The sequence below is a fragment of the Vulpes lagopus genome, chromosome X (assembly GCF_018345385.1).
Source record: "Vulpes lagopus strain Blue_001 chromosome X, ASM1834538v1, whole genome shotgun sequence".
Lineage (NCBI taxonomy): Eukaryota > Metazoa > Chordata > Mammalia > Carnivora > Canidae > Vulpes > Vulpes lagopus.
In genome coordinates, this window is record NC_054848.1 from 26,062,009 (window position 1) to 26,080,691 (window position 18,683).

The 18,683-nt window shown below is 41.0% G+C and overlaps 1 protein-coding gene and 1 pseudogene across 7 annotated transcripts in view; both read right to left on the minus strand.

The window, feature by feature from the left end:
* TAB3 (TGF-beta activated kinase 1 (MAP3K7) binding protein 3) overlaps window positions 1–18,683 on the minus strand; it is a 91,260-nt gene that overhangs the window by 42,588 nt on the left and 29,989 nt on the right. For 3 of the 7 annotated variants that reach the window (XM_041741307.1, XM_041741301.1, XM_041741304.1), the window contains exons 2-4: window positions 14,716–14,818; window positions 8,168–8,244; window positions 7,807–7,926 (exon numbers count right to left, since the gene is read on the minus strand). The gene's annotated coding sequence lies outside the window, so the exon portion shown is untranslated. Of the gene's footprint in view, window positions 1–7,806; window positions 7,927–8,167; window positions 8,245–9,581; window positions 9,624–14,715; window positions 14,819–18,683 lie in introns of all 7 variants that reach the window. The other 4 variants (XM_041741303.1, XM_041741306.1, XM_041741302.1 and 1 more) reach the window with 3 other exon arrangements.
* On the minus strand, window positions 10,478–11,074 carry LOC121483079 (annotated as a pseudogene).

Sequence of the window (18,683 nt, forward strand, 5' to 3'; positions counted from 1 at the left end):
AAAATCATCACTGTGCAGATATCACAGTACAGATTGCTTCAAGCAAAAATCATCAAGTGATGCTAAATCTAGGAGTAGATTTGGATGAAGAGTAGTATGTATGAATGGTCTTCAAGTATCTCTCCAAAGAACTGCTTATCAGTTGCAACGGGGCAAAATTACACAGTAGATAAATCAAGCAATATTGTGATTGGCTAATCAAAATTAACATCAATGTGGGAAAGATGGAGAACGTACACCTCCAGATGTGACACCCTGAGAAAACATATTACTTTATAGTATTCCAGTCAGGAACGCAGAATCTGAAATGTCTTATAAGAGACAAAGCAAAAATGACAAAAAATTCTACTGAAAAAAGAAGGGGGGGGAGGACAGGGTAAAACTGTCATTTTAAAAATGCTAAAGTCATACAAGAAAAAGGCAAAAAAAAATATCACAGATTAAGGGAGACAGAGTACATGAAACTAAAGCTAATAACTGATCCTAGACTGGGTCCCATACTAAGTGGGGAAAGTGTTATAAAAGAATGGATCAACTGACAAAATAGAAACACAGATGCTAGATTATGAAAAGTACTCCATTATGTTTAATTTATTGAATTTACTAAGTATACTGAATTGATAACTGTACTATGCCTATATATGAGACTACGTTAGTTTTAGGAAGTTAGGCAATGAAATATTTAGGAGTAAAGGTCATGACAACTTACTCTCAAATGATTCAGGAAAGAACATATATGACATATGTGTACGTGTACATGTGCATGCACACACACAGTGCATGTGCAAACACACGGAGGGAGAGGAACAAATAAAGCAAAAAGGGCAAATGTTAACAAGAGAGGAATATGGATAAAGCATATAAGATGCTCTTTTTTTTTTTTTAAAGATTTTATTTATTTATGAGCGACACAGAGAGAGAGAGAGGCAGAGACACAGGTAGAGGGAGAAGCAGGCTCCACGCAGGGAGCTCAACATGGGACTGGATCCCGGGTCTCCAGGATCATGCCCCGGGCTGCAGGCGGCGCCAAACCGCTGCGCCACAGGGGCTGCCCTAAGGTGCTCTTTGTATGTAGTTTTTACCTTGCAACTTCTGTACTTGCGGAATTATTTCCAAATAAAAAGTCAAAACAAAATGAAACAAAAAGCCTGTAGTTCTATTCAGGTGCTATGCTTTGTTCACCTTTGCATTGCCAGAGCCTGATCTTATACTTGCTCAAATGTCTGTTCCATAATGAAGAGTCACTTTTACTACTAAACCAACCTACCAGGACACAGTGGTTGGGCGTGTGCCTTCGGCTCAGGATCCAAGGCTCAGGATCCTCAGGATCCTCGGCTCAGGATCCAAGGTCCGGGATAGAGTCCCACATTGGGCTCCCTGCGGGGAGCCCACTTCTCCCTCTATGTCTCTGCCTCTCTCTCTCTCTCTATCTCTCATGAGTAAATAAGTAAGTCTTTAAAAAATAATAATCTACCAGGATCCCTGGGTGGCGCAGCGGTTTGGCGCCTGCCTTTGGCCCGGGGCAGGATCCTGGAGACCGGGGATCGAATCCCACGTAGGGCTCCCAGTGCATGGAGTCTGCTTCTCCCTCTGCCTGTGTCTCTGCCTCTCTCTCTCTCTCTCTCTCTCTGTGTGTGTGACTATCGTAGATAAATTTAAAAAAAAAATCTACCTAATAAGGAAAAAAAAAACAACAGAGATGAATTTTGCCCCCCACCTCTTGCACACACCTCCAATAAAATTTTGGGGGATCAGGGATCACCTATGTAGAGCAAGTGATGAATGCTTAGGAAAAAGGAAAAACAGGTTTAAGCTACTCAGTTTGTATATTTTTCCAGTTTTCCACTTTTAAAATCTCTCAATCTGAAAAACTAAAATATTCTACCAGATTAACATTCCAGGCTTAATTTAAAATGTATATTATTTCGAAGTGTTAACTTTAGTCCTTAGAGTCAATTCAAAGCTGTGTAGGGGTGCCTGGGTGGTTCAGCCGGTCAAGCAGCCAACTCTTGTTTTTGGCTCAGGTCATGACCTCCTGGTCATGAGATCAGGGCCCCACATCAGGCTCTACACTCAGTTGAGGAGTCCACTTCAGATTCTCTCTCTCTCTCTCTCTCTCTCTCTCTCTCCCCCCCTCCAGCTTGCATGCTGTCTCTCAAGTAAAATAAAATCTTTTAGGGGCATTTGGGTGGCTCAGCAGATTAGGCATCTGCCTTCAGCTCAGTTCATGACCACAGGGTCCTGAGATGGAACTCCACATTGGGCTCCCTGCTCTGCGGGGGGCCTGCTACTCTCCTGCTTGTGCTCTCGTTCTGTCAATAAAATATTTTAAAAATAATAATAATAAATAAAATATTTAAACCCGTTTGAATTACTCACGATTTTCATCAAAACAAACATTATCTGCCATTTTCACAGTAAGGTGACCTATAATTTGCAAAAGCCACAGGAGTCCCAACTAGATGAATAACCCTGCCAAGTCACTGAAGATCTAAGACAGCACTGTTTAATAAAAATATAACCCAAGTCCTTTTAAATGTTCTAGTAGCCACGTGAAGAAAAAAGCAACAGGTGACATTTTAATATATTTTATTTAATTTGGTATTTCAAAAACAGTATTATTTTAATATATGATCAATAAAAAAAAAATCAATGAGCTATCTTACCTATTTCTCTCAAATTAACTCCTCAAAATCCAGTGTGTATTTTATACTAACAGCACATCACAATTCAGACAGGCCACATTTCAAGCGGTCAGCAGCTATCTGCAGTTAGCAATGGCTACCTTACTGGACAGCACAGCTCTAATGCTTTGGTATTTTCATTCAATTAAAAGGATAAGACCACGGGCAGCCCTGGTGACGCAGCGGCTTAGTGCTGCCTTCAGCCTGGGGTGTCGATCCTGGAGACCCAGGATCGAGTCCCACATCGGGCTCCCTGCATGGAGCCTGCTTCTCCCTCTGCCTGTATTTCCGCCTCTCTTTCGCTCTCTCTGAATAAATAAATAAATATTTAAAAATAAAAAATAAAAAAAAAATAAAAGGATAAGACCAGGCAGCCCAAGTGGCTCAGCGGTTTAGCACCGCCCAGGATGTGATCCTGGGGACCCGGGATTGAGTCCCATGTCGGGCTCCCTGCATGGAGCCTGCTTCTCCCTCTGCTTGTGTCTCTGCCTCTCTCTCTCTCTCTCTCTCTCTCTCTCTGTGTGTGTGTGTGTGTCTCATGAATAAATAAAGTCTTTAAAAAATAAAAAAAATAAAAGGCTAAGACCTACAACTCTTAGATTCTGTAATTCAATTTCTCCTGTGAGGGTATACAACTGATTAGGCACAGGGCCTGGCACAGACTAGGTATTCAATGAATATTTGCTGGATGAAATAAGAAAAGAAAAATGGAATTCACTGAATTTAATGGTAAGAATGACCTTAGTCATCAAATCTTGTATTTACAGAAATGAAGACAACTTTCCCACCAAGAAATGATACTTCCATACTTGAGAGGCTAACCAAATTCAGAACACTCGATGGCTATTTAATTGTTGTCAACAAAGAGCTTCTAAAGCACCCAAAAGCTTAACTCAAGCTTCCCTACTGGTTCTAAAGAAGTTTTATTCACTTCTGAACCCTAGTTTCAAGTCTTTAAAATATAAGGATAATACAGCTGCCTTTTTATGAGAAAGAAGAAAAGGCAACAAGGTAAACAAAACCAAAGATGCTGCAGGTGTCAAGAGGTTGGGTTCCTGAGGATCCCTGGGTGGCTCAGCGGTTTAGTGCTGCCTTCAGTCCAGGGCATGATCCTGGAGTCCCGGGCTCAAATCCTGCGTCAGGCTCCTTTCAGGGAGCCTGCTTCTCCCTCTGCCTCTCTCTCTGTGTGACTATCATTAAATAAATAAATAAATAAATAAATAAATAAATAAATAAATAAAGTAAATAAATAAAATAAAATAAAGTAAATAAAAATAAAAATAAAAATAGCACTCCTCCTCCCAAGTAAGTATCTGCTAGCCAGATGCCACCTATACAGAAACTATCAGACACACCACTCTGGGGTGCCTGGGTGGTTCAGTCAGTTGGGCATCTGGCTTCAGCTCGGGTCATGATCCCAGGGTTCTGAGATCAAGTGGTCCTAGGATAGAACCCCACAACCCTAGGATAGCTTCCTGCACTGAGCGGGGAGCCTGCTTCTCCCTCTCCCTCTCCCTCTGCCCTTCCTCCTGACTCATGCTCGCACTCTGTCTCTTTCTCAAATAAATAAATAAAATCTTGGGAAAAAAAAAAAAAGACACGCCACTCCTGCCTCTTCCCATTAACCTCCCCAATGAAAATAAAAATGAAGGTACTTGGAATCTTCTCCCAATTCTGAGTATGTTACCAAGAAAGTAGGGTATTATTACCTTTTATTTTTTAAAAAATATTTCTTTATAGGGCACCTAGGTGGCTCATTTGGTTAAGTGTCTGCCTTTGGCTCAGGTCATGATCCTGGAGTTCTGGGATCTAGTGCCATGTCTGGCTCCCTGCTCAAGGGAGTCTGCTTCTCCCTCTGCCCCTTCCCTGCTTATGCATGCACGCACACTCTCTCTCTCAAATAAATAAATGAAATTTTTTTTAAAAAATTTCTTTAGGGGATCCCTGGGTGGCTCAGTGGTTTAGCACCTGCCTTTGGCCCAGGGCGTGATCCTGGAGTCCCGGGATCGGGTCCCACGTCAGGCTCCCGGCATGGAGCCTGCTTCTCCCTCTGCCTGCGTCTCTGCCTCTCTCTCTCTCTCTATCATGAATAAATAAATAAAATCTTTTTTAAAAAATTTCTTTATTTGAGAGAAAGAGAGAGGGAGGGAAGGAGCTCGAGCCAGTGGGGGTAGGGGCAGAGGGAGAGAATCCTGAAGCAGACTCCCAGCCAAGCCAGGAGCCTGACTTGGGGCTCAATCTCATGACCCATGAGATCATGACCTGAGCCGAAACCAGGAGCCAGACCCCCAAATGACTGAGCCACCCAGATGCCCCAATTATTAGTTTTTTAAGTAAGCTTTATGCCCTATGTGGGGCTCTAACTCATGACCCCAAGATCAGGAGCTGCATCCTCCATAGACTGAGCCACCCAAGTGCCCCCAAAGAAGTAGAATATTAAAAAATAAAGCAAAATGACCTTATACAGCGGAATATGAAGAAAGAAATGGGAAAGCCTTGACTCTTATTAGAAATATTTTGTGGGGGATCCCTGGGTGGCGCAGCGGTTCGGCGCCTGCCTTTGGCCCAGGGCGCGATCCTGGAGACCCGGGATCGAATCCCACATCGGGCTCCCGGTGCATGGAGCCTGCTTCTCCCTCTGCCTGTGTCTCTGCCTCTCTCTCTCTCTCTCTGTGACTATCATAAATAAATAATAAAAAAAAAAATTTAAAAAAAAGAAATATTTTGTTTATTTAAGAATACTGAGTTGGTGGTAGGGAAAAATGGTATCTAGGTTAGAAGAACCAAAGATTTCCTTTATAAAGTGACCTTAAATATTTCAATAACAATCTGAAAAAGGCAAAACTAGAGAATGAGTAAAAAGATCAGTTGTTTCCAGGGGTTTGTAGGGAGGCTTTATAGGTGAAGCACAGGCAATTTTAAGGGTGGTGAAATTGTTCTGTACAATATTCTAATAGTAGATACATGACATCATGCACCTGTCAAAACCCACAGAACTTTATAACACAAAGAGTGAACCTTTTGTTTTTGAGGGGAAGAGGGGAGAAGGAGGGAGAGAATCTTAAGAAGGTTCCCTGCCCAGCCTGGCATCTGACACAGGGCTCAAACTCACCACCCTGAGATCATGATCTGGGCTAAAATCAAGAGTCTGACACTTAACCAACTGAGCCACCCAAGCGCCCCAAGAGTGAACCTTCAAGTATGCAAATTTAAAAACATCATTTAGGGACACCTAGATGGCTCAGTGGTTGAGCATCTGCCTTCGGCTCAGGGCGTGATCCCAGAGTCCCGGGACTGGGTCCTGCATTGGGCTCCCTGCATGGAGCCTGCTTCTCCTCCCACTGCCTATGTCTCTGCCCCTGTGTCTGTCAGTCTGTCTCTCTCTGTCTCTCATAAATAAATAAAATCTTTAAAAGAAAATAAAAACAGGGGATCCCTGGGTGGCGCAGTGGTTTAGCGCCTGCCTTTGGCCCAGGGCACGATCCTGGAGACCCGGGATCGAATCCCACATCGGGCTCCCGGTGCATGGAGCCTGCTTCTCCCTCTGCCTGTGTCTCTGCCTCTCTCTCTCTCTCTCTGTGACTATCATAAATAAATAAATTTAAAAATTAAAAAAAAATAAAAACATCATTCAGGTCAGGGGATCCCAGGAAGGAACAGACACCATTTATGATATAATCTAACTATTCCAAACATATGAAACAATATAACGGGGGGGGGGGGGGGGACACGGACGGATGGTGCTGACCTAAATTAACTCTGGAAATGAGTAGCATCTGTATGACTAAAGTAAAAGCAAAAAGAAATGTATATAAGCACTGTACTCTAGTTGGTAAAGTTGTTTCCCATGAGTGTAGAAGTCAACAAAACTGTTATACATCTATCTATCCATACACTGGGAGTGAACAATTAAGTACATGGACAGTGAATGGTGAAAGCCAGATGTCTCACTGTTGGGAGTCAGAGGTTACAGACAAGCAAGGGGAGAAGGCTAGAATGATCTGTGTGTTAATGGATTAGGTTGGAGTCATCAGTTAAAACTCACATTTAGTTTAATATTGATACAGATACATAAAAACAGATACAGAGAAACATTCATACAGATGCATAAACATACAGATAGCACATACATGGGATTTCAGCTAACAGAGCCTTTAGAAGCAATACTACCTCAAAGGAACAGTGAGCCTACTTGTACTCAGATCTTGATTTCTAATGTAATTCTCTAATAAAAGGAATTAGGGCTTTGGGGAGAAATGGCTGATTATAGAACTAAAACAGAGGATACACAGGATAAGTCTGGAGTATCTTATAATACTAGGAAGGAAGTGCTCAAAAGGAACCCCCCTTATGACGATGGGTGCATGTTAAAGTAACATGGGGGGGCAACCCCGGTGGCTCAGTGGTTTAGTGCCACCTTCGGCCCAGGGTGTGATCCTGGAGACCGGGGATCGAATCCCACATCCGGCTCCCTGCATGGAGCCTGCTTTTCCCTCTGCCTGTGTCTCTGCCTCTTTCCCTCTGTGGGTCTCTCATGAATAAATAAATAAAATCTTTAAAAAATAATAAAATAAAATAAAATAAAGTAACATAGGGGCCAACCAAAAGAGATCATCAATGGTCAAGGCTAGAAAAATTTAAGCAACAAATAAAGTAGTAATAGATTATGACTCAAAGTATAAAATAAGTATCCATGAATCCATAATGATACAAAGAAATGACTAAGTAAATAAGCAAATAGAGGAGGAAAGATAATCTTCCATTCAAAACTCCCAATAAGTTATGTAGAACACACTCCAGGAGATGGAGTGCAACATCTCACTCCTTAAGTGATGACTACACAGTGCCTTCAATCTAATACTACGACAGAGTGTTAAAAAAAAAAAAAAAAGTAACATTAGAGTGGAGAATGAAGAAAGCAGACATAAACCTTCTCAGCCAGGTGACCAAAGCCAACACTAACCATGATAAATTATGTTGATACTACATACTCTTGATGTGATATGACAAGAATATGGGAATGGAACTTTACCTCTGTGGTCTTCCTCCCCAAAACCCAGATTAGTCTACCAACAAGAAAAACATCAGACAAATCCTAATTCAGCGACATTCTACAAAATACCTGATCAGTTCTCCTCAAAACTGACAAGGTCATCAAAACAATGAGTCTGAGAAACTGTCACAGCAAGAAGAGCCTAAGGAGACATGATGACTAAATGTAATGTGGTATCCTGGCGGGATCCTGAAACATAAAAAATACATTAAGTAAAAACTAAGGAAATGTGAGTGAACTATGGACCTTTAGTTAATAACAATGTTTCACTCTGCTTAATTAACTGTAACAAATGTACCAAGCTAAGGTCATCTACCAATAATAGAAGAAACCGGGTGCCAGGTCTATGGGAACTCTCTGTATCATCCTCTCAACTTTTCTGTAAAATTAAAACTATACAAAACCATCTATTTAATTAAAAAAAATTTACCTCAAGATGATTAATGATCTCTGGCACAGGAGTCGTATTCACATCTCCAGCTCTAAAAGCACCTTCTTTTCAGTAGTCTGGAAATGTGACAAAATGAGGAGTTATCCTTTTGCTTAACTTCCTAACTCAGTATGTAAACATGACAAAAACTCAGACTTCTGATGCTTTTAGTAACAGCACACAGAATGTTAGACCACACTTTTCGGACAGGTGGTTCTTTCCCAAGTTTCATCACAAGCTGAATCATCTTCTTTTCTTTTAGGTCACACATTTTTTTTTTTTAGGTCACACATATTTTCTACATTAATTAAATTCTACATTATCCCAAGAAAAGAGCAGTAGTTCAGAAAAACTAAAAAATAATCCACCATTTATTTTCTTAACGCTTTTGTAGCACACCTGGTTGTGACATACCATCCTGAACCTCTCCATTCATTTACAGAAGAAAGGATGAAGCCCGGGTCCCGAAAGCATGTAGGAAACTTTAAATTGTATGGCCAAGGGACGCCTGGGTGGCTCAGCGGTTGAACACCTTCCTTCAACCCAGGGCATAATCCTGGAGCCCTGGGATCGAGTCCCACATCGGGCTCCCTGCATGGAGCCTGCTTCTCCCTCTGCCTGTGCCTCTACCTGTGTGTGTGTGTGTCTCTCATGAATAAATAAATAAATAAAATCTTTTAAAAAAATAAAAAATAAATAAATTGTATGACCAAAATAATAACTTTTTTTAAAATGTTGACTATAATATAATCCATTTCTGTTCCATGAAGAGCAATTTATATAAAGAACAGTAACCTTACTGGCTTATTTTGACAGATGAGCATTCTCTCTCCCCTTCCTTCAGAAAGTACATAGTTCCCTCTTTTTTTTTTTTTTTTTTTTTATGATAGTCACACAAAGAGAGAGAGAGAGGCAGAGACACAGGCAGAGGGAGAAGCAGGCTCCATGCACCGGGAGCCCGACGTGGGATTCGATCCCCGGTCTCCAGGAACGCGCCCTGGGCCAAAGGCAGGCGCTAAACCGCTGCGCCACCCACGGATCCCACACAGTTCCCTCTTAACATGGTTTTGCCTCCTGCAGTTTCAGTTACCTGTGGTCAACTGCAGTCCTGAAGCAGATGATCCACCTTCCAACATATCATCAGAAGGTCAATAGTAGCCTAACACTATGTCACAATGTCTACGTCATTTATGTCACTGTAGATCATGTAAGCATTTTGTCATCTCGCATCACCATAAGGATGAGTACAGTAAAATAAGCTATTTCAAGAGAGATACCACATTCACCTAACTTTCATTACAGTATATCGTCATAAACGTTCTATTATTAACCTCTTCCTGTCCCTACTTTATAAACGTTATCATAAATATCTCTATACAGAAAAAAACGTAGTGTATATAGGGATTGGTATTACCTGCAGTTTGGAGGATCCACTGGGTGTCTTGGAATGTATTCCCTGTGGATAAAGGGGGGGGAATACTGTATCTTTATCCCAGTGAACCTAATAATCCAATGTTAACTTTGGGGGCAAATAATGGCTTATATCATGGATACAAGTCTCTAATTAATCTCCTGACTGAACCTCATTTTATAACCACATGGAAGTTAACATATCCTGTTTATACTGTATATTTTCAGCACTTTACCATATTTTAAATTTCTCAATTACTTTATCTTAAACATTACCCAAAAAATGAGCAAAAATCCTGGGCACCTACACAAATGCTGTTTTCTACCATGTAGAAATCTCTGATGTCAACGCAAAATCCACTCCACATTCATGCTTTCTCCCAGTGACCTAAATCACCACAGCTTTCCTCCCTCTCCCAAATGCCCAAAAAGTCATGCATTTGTCACCACTATGAGCCCCTGAAATAGTTTACTAATCTTTTGTTCTCCCCTAGGTTTTATCATTGTAAATGTTGAGTACAAAAACCAACAGTGCCTTGTATATAGATACTTACTATAAATGACAAAATATGGGATTTTAAATTAATTGATTTCCAATTAATTAATCTGGTTGAGGTGTTCCAAGGTCTTTTTTTTTTTTTTTTAACAAAAGAGTGGGTGTTTTTTTTTTTAAGATTTTATTTTTATTTATTCACGAAAGACACATAGAGAGAGGCAGAGGGAGAAGCAGGCTCCATGCAGGGAGCTCGATATGGGACTCAATGGGGTCACGCCCTGAGCCAAAGGCAGACACTCAACCGCTGAGCCACCCAGGTGTCCCAAGGGCATTTATTTGTAAAAAACCAAAAGGGCTCCTGGGGCAACAGGACAGGCAAGCAGGCAGGCCAGCTTCTCAGGAGTCACAGGCTTGTGGGCAGATGTGCTTGAATAGAGAGAGGGGGTACTCTCTAAGTACTTTGTGTCACCCTGGGCTGCCTTCGGGATGGGTAGCACTGGCTCAAAGACCATAAACTTTGAGGGTCTCAGCCTCCAGCAATTCTGGAACAGGATCGTCTTTGGTCAGCATTGGGGGTTCATCAGTGCTGCCTGCAGTTATACCCCCAGAATCTCTCTCTTTACTGAGACCCCTTCTGGTGTCTAGCAGGTGACACAGGGCAGCTGGGCTAGCAGGTGCCCCCAGGGCTGGGCTCAGGCACCTTCTGCAGAGAGCCTTCCGAATGGAAACTGATTATTGTTCTCATCGTGATCCAGCAAGAGAGACATCCCCCACCCTCAAGGACTGGCACCCCTGTCCTGCCACTCTGGGCCTGAGAATCTCTCTGCGTGCGTCCTGTCATTCTTCCTCCTAGGAGTCCACCATAGGCACCCACTGGAAGATACGAATAAGTGTCGCCCACACTTCCCCCACCTCCAGACCTTCTTGATGGTTGTCATCACTTTCTTGATGTCATCGTTACCCCAGCTCTGGGTCTCAGTCCACATGGTCCAGCCAGCCATGGCGGTGGAGCCAAAGTTGAGGCTGTGGCTGGGCCACCTCCTGTCCAGCGGTCTCAGGCTCGGCGAAGGACCCAGGTACCACTCTCTTGGCTGGCTGTCCCTCCCCACAAGGTCTTAATTAGGTCAATTCTTAAATGGTATCATTTAAAAAGAAAGACAGGACAACTGACTGGTAACACATGCTAGAGGCAGATCATCTCTACATTTTATTTTATTTTTTTAAAGATTTTATTTATTTATGCATGAGAGACATAGAGACAGACAGAAAGAAAGAGAGGCAGAGACACAGGCAGAGGGAGAAGCAGGCTCCATGCAGGGAGCCCGACGTGGGACTTGATCCTGGGTCTTCAGGATCACAACCTGGGCTGAAGGCAGCGCTAAACTGCTGGGCCACCGGGGCTGCCCTCTACATTTTATTAAAGAGATTACTTAGAACAGTGTTTTTCAAATGGTAAGTTGTGGCTTATTAGTGGAGTGTGTAATAAATTTATTGGGTAATGACAAGTATTTAAGAAAAAAAAGAAATGTCACAGAAAACATAAGAGTGCTTTATACATAGTAATGGTAAACAGTAGTTCAAATAACTTGTTTGAGGTGTGGATATGTATTAGATCAAGACTAAAATGTGTTTGGTTTTTTCCGTTTTTTGTTTTTTGTTTTTGTTTTTTTGTTTGTTTGTTTGTTTTTACTGTGGGTTGCTATGAGAAATAGTGACTTAGAATATAGTGAGGTTGGGATGCCTGGGATGGCTCAGTGGTTGGACATCTGCCTTTGGTTCAGGGCGTGATCCCGCGGTCCTGGGATCCGGTCTCACATCAGGCTCCCTGCATGGAGCCTACTTCTCCCTCTGCCTAGGTCTCTGCCTCTCCCTGTGTCTCTCATGAATAAATAAATAAAAATCTTCAAAAAAAAAAAAAGAATATGATTAGGTATTATAGGTAATGTAAGAAAAAATATTTACCACCTTCCATTTTACTTGTATCTGAATAGATGGCAGGTTTCCAATTAACCAAGTGGGGACACCTGGGTGGCTCAGTAGTTGAGTGCCTTCAGCTCAGGGTGTGATGCCAGGATCAAGTCCCACATCCGGCTCCCGGTGGGGGGGGCCTGCTTCTCCCTCTGCCCATGTCTCTGCCTCTGTCTTTCATGAATAAATAAATAAAATCTTTATTTTTTTTTTATTTTTTTTTAAATAAAATCTTTAAAAAAATAATTAACCAAGTGGATTTGAGAAACATCTGGATTAAAAGCTAAAACAACCTTTTATGTTATGAATTTCTGTGTGACTTTATCTTTCTCAAATGTTGTCTGTTTTCTGTGGCTTCCTCACGAACTACCAGAGGTTCCTGCCTTCTAAAACGATTTTTTTAAAAGTAATCAGTTTCCTAAACCCAGAAATTCAAGATCACAAACCATGGAAATTTCCTACTGGAAATGTATGAAAGATGAACAAAAATATCATTTATAATTATTTATTTAACAATGTCAAACCTGACAATCCTCCCACACCCACTGTTGACTATTTAACAAAATCTGAGCACGCAGCTAAGAGGTACAGAAGATCCATGCCCTCAAAGAAACACACTGACAATTGTAGTAGAATGCATTAAGTCCTATAATAAGCTGTCAGATACAGAAATAAAGTAAGACAAGGAAAAAATACAAAGGAAAGCTTCACAGAAGAGATGACATTTAAGCTAGGTTGCAAAGAATAGGATTTTTTGAAATAAAAATGAAAGAAAAAAAGGAAAAAAAAAACAAAAGAAATATAAAGTTGGTAGGAATTCTACACATCATGTAACCAAGTAGCTCCCAAGTGGGGATGACATTGCCCAAAAAGGCACACTTGAAGTGTCTAGAGACAATTTTAGTTGTCATACTGAAGAGGGATGCTACTGGCATTGGTAGGCAGAGGCCAACGACACTGCTTAACATTGTACAGGGCACAGGACGGCCCCAGACAACAAAGAATTATCTGGCTCCAAATGTCAATAGTGCCAAGGCAGAGAAACCCTGAATACAACCTCAGTACAATCCTCTTATTTTACACAGGAGGTAACTGAAAGTTACAGGGATTTTTAAAACTTGCTAAAAAGCTAGTAAGTTCATAAAACAGGCCTCATAACACCTTGTCCAGTGTTTAATTCACAACACACACCCACACATGTTATTATACTCGGAAACAGATGTTTAAAAGAGTCGGAACATTTGTATAAAGTGGAAAAACAAACTATCTAGATAAAAATCAAAGGTGATATTATTATATAATCTTTCTTGAAACAGATCTACCAATGGCTCAGAGCAAGAATTATGCTACATTTTAAAAATTATACCCATATTTGTTTATAATACTAGATTTATCATCTTTACAACTTGGTTATTTAACATGGACCTGTAAGAAAAATTACAATAGGGATGCCTGGGTAGCTTAGAGGTTGAGCTTCTGCCTTCAGCTCAGGGTGTGATCCCGGAGTTCCGGGATCGAGTCCCACATCGGGCTCCTTGCAGGGAGCCTGCTTCTCCCTCTGCCTATGTCTCTGCCTCTCTCTCTCTGATGAATGACTGAATGAATTAATGAATTTTTTTAAAAAAAAGAAAGAAAAATTACAATAAAAACTAGGAAGTTGGGGGCATCTGGGTAACTCAGTGGCTGAGCATCTGCCTTTGGCTCAGGTTGCAATCCCCGGGTTCTGGGATCAAATCCTGCATCAGGCTCCCTGCGGGAAGCCTGTTTCTTCCTCTGCCTATGTCTCTCCCTCTCTCTCTGTCTCTTTCATGAATAAATAAAATATTTTTTAAAAAAAATAGGAAGTTGGAAGACCAGCATATGCACACACCATACTCAGTTACTCCTTAGGGCAGATCTTTGAAGCTCTACCAGCTCCAGCCACAATCACTGGGCACTGGGAGCCTGGATGGGATTCGCCCCTTTAATTCAAAACCAAATGCTAAGTTACCCTTCTATTGGTTGGTGAGGTTTCTTTTTGTTTTTTAAAGATTTTATTTATTTATTCATGAGAGAAACACACACAGAGAGAGAGAGAGAGAGAGAGAGAGAGAGAGAGGCAGAGACATAGGCCAAGGGAGAAGCAGGCTCCATTCCATACAGGGAGCCCGACATGGGACTCGATCCCAGGTTTCCAGGACCACACCCTGGGCTGAAGGTGACGCTAAACCACTGAGCTACCCGCTGCCCGTTTGGGGAGGTTTCTAATAACAAGTGAAATGTACAAAGACCTTCTTAGGTCCTGATATAGGGCTTAAATCTAAACACATGAAGTGGGCAGCCCTGGTGGCTCGGCGGTTTAGCACCGCCTTCAGCCCAGGGCGTGATCCTGGATCTCCAGGATCAAGTCCCATGTCAGGCTCCCCACAGGGAGCCTGCTTCTCCCTCTGCCTGTGTCTCTGCCTCTCTATGTGTCTCTCATGAATAAACAAATAAAGTCTTTAAATAAATAAACACATGAAGCTACCTGGACATCTTTTTTTTCATCCTTGCTCTTCCAATGCACAAAAGGTATGGGAGTAAGGGGATGGCATAAACAAACATGTTAACAGTAATACAGATAAGATTTCAAAAAGGTTTTTTTGCTGTAAAAACTACAGAAATAAAGACATATACATAGATACACACTCCTTACCTTGAATTTTTCAAAAAATGAAGCCTCAACTAAGATACCTTGTCCAGTCTGACACACAACAAATTCACGGTGAAGAACTTGAGCAAAGGTTGCAAGCGCTATCCTAAAAAAAAATGAGAGAGCAAACAGGTAAGATTTCAATTATGAAAGGTTTAAAGAAAACTGCGTGAGCAAGTTATACAGTATATAAATACAAGCTCATGAAACAGAAAGCAGCTGCTTGTATACCTTTCACTACCTGAAATTTCAGTGAATAAAGTTTATGCTCGATCAATATAATGGAAAGGTCACCTGACTTTATCAGCCGCCCTGCTTCTCTTGCCACTAAGTCACTGCTAGTAGCTAAGGGAGAGCTAGCAACAGCAGAGGGTGAGGGTTAGGGCCAAGTTGTTCTGAGGTTTCATCTTCACTGAGGCTAGTTGGAGGACCTTTAGTTGCATCCCTGGCACACCACCAGTGATTCCTGCAGCTCCCCATTTATCCTAGTCATTAAGCATAATGGGTTTCAGGCTCTTTAAGAGCCAAAGGTCTTAAAATTTAAATAACTCCATACACTGGCTAAGTTATTCTCTAGTAAAGGAATTTTTAAATTTCCACACTCCAAATGAGCACTACACCCTCATGCAAAACCCAACAACAAAGAGGATATATAGTTCTTTGTCACTTACTATACCCTCTCAGCAGAATTACAATTGTTCACTAAAGACTGGGAGGCCCTCCCCATAACCCAACTCACAAAATCACTCATCACTCAAAAATATGAAAAAAGAAAAATACTTGTTCATAAGCCTCAGTGAAATAATAGTCTTACATACAGAGGAAAGCAGAAATAAGTATATATCTATCAATAATTAATTTAAATGTAAATGGACTAAAGGTCCAATAAAAAGATACAGGGAAAGGGTTGCCTGACTGGCTGGCTCAGTCAGTGGAGCATACAACTCTTGATCTCAGGGCCATGAGTTCAAGCCCCATGCTGGGTGTGGGCCCTACTTAATTAAAAAAAAAAAAGAAAAGAAAAGAAAAGATACAGAGAACTCAATGAATAAGAAAACAATATTCATCTATATGCAGCTTACAAGAGACTGACTTTAGAACTAAAGACACTTGCAGACTGAAAGTGAAGGGATGGAAGATCATTTATCATACAAATCAAGTGGGGGGGAAAAAGCCAGGGTAGTGGGGCACCTGGGTGGCTCAGTCAGTTAAGCATCTGAGTTCTTGACCTCAGCTCAGGTCTTGATCTCAGGGACAATGGATTCAGACCCCATGTTGGGCTCCACATTGAGTGTGGAGCCTATTTTTTAAAAATAATTAATTTAAAAAGCTTATTGTGTACAAAAGCCCGGGTAGCATTACTTGTATCAGACAAAATAGACTTTAAAACAAAGACTGTAGCAAGAGACAAAGAAAAGCACTACACAAAGATAAAGGGAACAACGCACTAAGAGGATATAACAATTATACACATCTATGCACCCAACATAGGAACACCAAAATACATAAACCAATTATTAAAGACAGAAAGGGAGAAACAGACAGTAATACAGTAGCAGTAGTGAACTTTAACATCCCATTTACATCAATGGATAGATCATTCAGACAGAAAATGAAAAGGAAAGAATGGCTGTAAATGGCACATTAGACCAGATGGACCTAACAGATATACACAGAACATTCCATCCAAAAACAACAGAATACACGTTCTTTTCAAGTGCACATGGAACATTCTCCAGAATAGATCATGTAAGGCCACAAAACAAGTCTCAATAATTTCAAGAAGACTGAAAACACATCAACCATCCTTTCCAACTTAAACAGTATGAAACTACAAATTATAATAAAATTTGGAATAAAACACAAATATATGAAGGCTAAACAACATGCTACTAAACAGGGGCAGCCAGGGTGGCTCAGAGGTTTAGCGCCACCTTCAGCCCAGAGCCTGACCCTGGAGACCCGGGGATGGAGTCCCACATCAGGGAGCCTGCTTCTCCCTCTGCCTGTGTCTCTGCCTCTCTGTGTGTCTCTCATGAATAAATAAATAAAATCTTAAAAAAAAATGCTACTAAACAATGGAACTGGGAAACCAAAAACATGGAGACATATGAAAATGAAAATATGCTGGTCCAAAATCTTTGGAATGCAGCAAAAGCACTTCTAAGAGGGAAGTGTATAGTAATACAGGCCTACCTCAAGAAACAAGAAAAATATCAAATAAACAACCTAATCTTACTTTTAAGGAAGAAAAAACAAGGCCCAAAACTAGTAGGAAGAAGGAAATTATAAAGATTACTGTAAAAATCAATGACACAAAGACTAAAAAAAATACAATAACAAAAAGATCAAATAAACCAGCAGCTGGTTCTTCAAAAAGATAAAATTGATAAATATTTAGCCCGATTCATCAGGGAAAAAAAAGAGAAGTCAAATAAGTAAAACTGGAAATGAAAGAGAAGTAACAACTGACACCACAAAAACACAAAGGATTTTAAAAGACTATTACCAAAAATTTTACAGCATGAGGGACGCCTGGGTGGCTCAGCAGTTAAGTGCCTGCCTTCAGCTCAAGGCGTGATCCTGGAGTCCCGGGATGGAGTCCCACATCAGGTTCCCTGTATGGAGTCTGCTTCTCCCTCTGCCTATGTCTCTACCTCTGTGTCTCATGAATAAATAAATAAAATATTTTTTAAAAAATTATACAGCATGAAAATAGACCACCCAGAAGATATGGTTAAATTCCTAGAAACAGATCATCTTCCAAAACTGAATCAGGAAGAAATAGAATATTTGAACAGAATTATTAATATAGGTGCAATAAAATTGAATCAGTAATCAGGATGCCTGGGTAGCTCAGCGGTTGGCCGTCTGCCTTTGGCTCCAGTCATGATCCCGGGATCTGGGATCAAGTTCTGCATCGGGCTCCCTGAGGGGAGCCTGCTTCTCCCTCTGCCTGTGTCTCTGCCTCTGTCTCTCATGAACAAATAAATCTTTTTTAAAAACTGAATCAGTAATAAAAAAAACTCCCAATAGCACATGATGAAATGAGCACTGGGTATTATACTATATGTTGGCAAATTGAATTTAAAAAACAAATTCCCAACAAACAAAAGGTCTATGACCAAGACAGTTTTGAAGGTGAAGTCTACCAAATTTTTAAAGAGTTAATTCCTATCCTGCACAAAGAATTACAAAAAAGAGAAGGAAAACTTCCATAATCATTCTATGAGAGCAGCATTACCCGGGTACCAAAACCAGACAAAGATACTATAATAAAAGGAAATTAGAGAACTATATCCCTGATGAATATAGATGCAAAAATCGTCAACAAAGTAAGAGCAAAGCAAATTCATACTATATTAAAAGAATCATTCAGGAGCACCTGGGTGGCTCAGGCAGTTAAATGTCTGCCTTTGGATCAGGTCACGATCCCGGAGTCCTGGGATATAGACTCAAGTCGGGCTCCCTGTTCAGCAGAAAACCTCCTCCTCCCTCTCCACATGCCACTATCCCTGCTTGTGCATACACTCTCTATCGAAAAAAATAAATAAAATCTTAAAAAAAAAAATCATTCACTGTGATCAATTAGGATTGATTCCAAGGATACAAGGGTGGTACAATATTCACAAATCAGTGAGATACATTAAATAATCAAGAGAAAGGATAAAAACCTTATGATTGGGGCACCGGGGTGGCTCAGTTGGTTAAGTGTCTGTCTTCAGCTTAAGTCAAGATCCCTGGGTCCTGGGATTAAGCCCCACATCAGGCTCCCTGCTTAGCACAGAGTCAGCTTCTCCCTCTCTCTCTCTCTCTTCCCCTCCTCCAATCTGTGTGCACACATTCTCAAATAAATAAAAATCTTAAAAAAAAAAAAACCTTATGATTATCTCAACAGATGCAGAAAAAGTACATGACAGAGTACAACAGCCACTCATGATAAAAACTCCCAACAAAGCAGGATGAGAGAG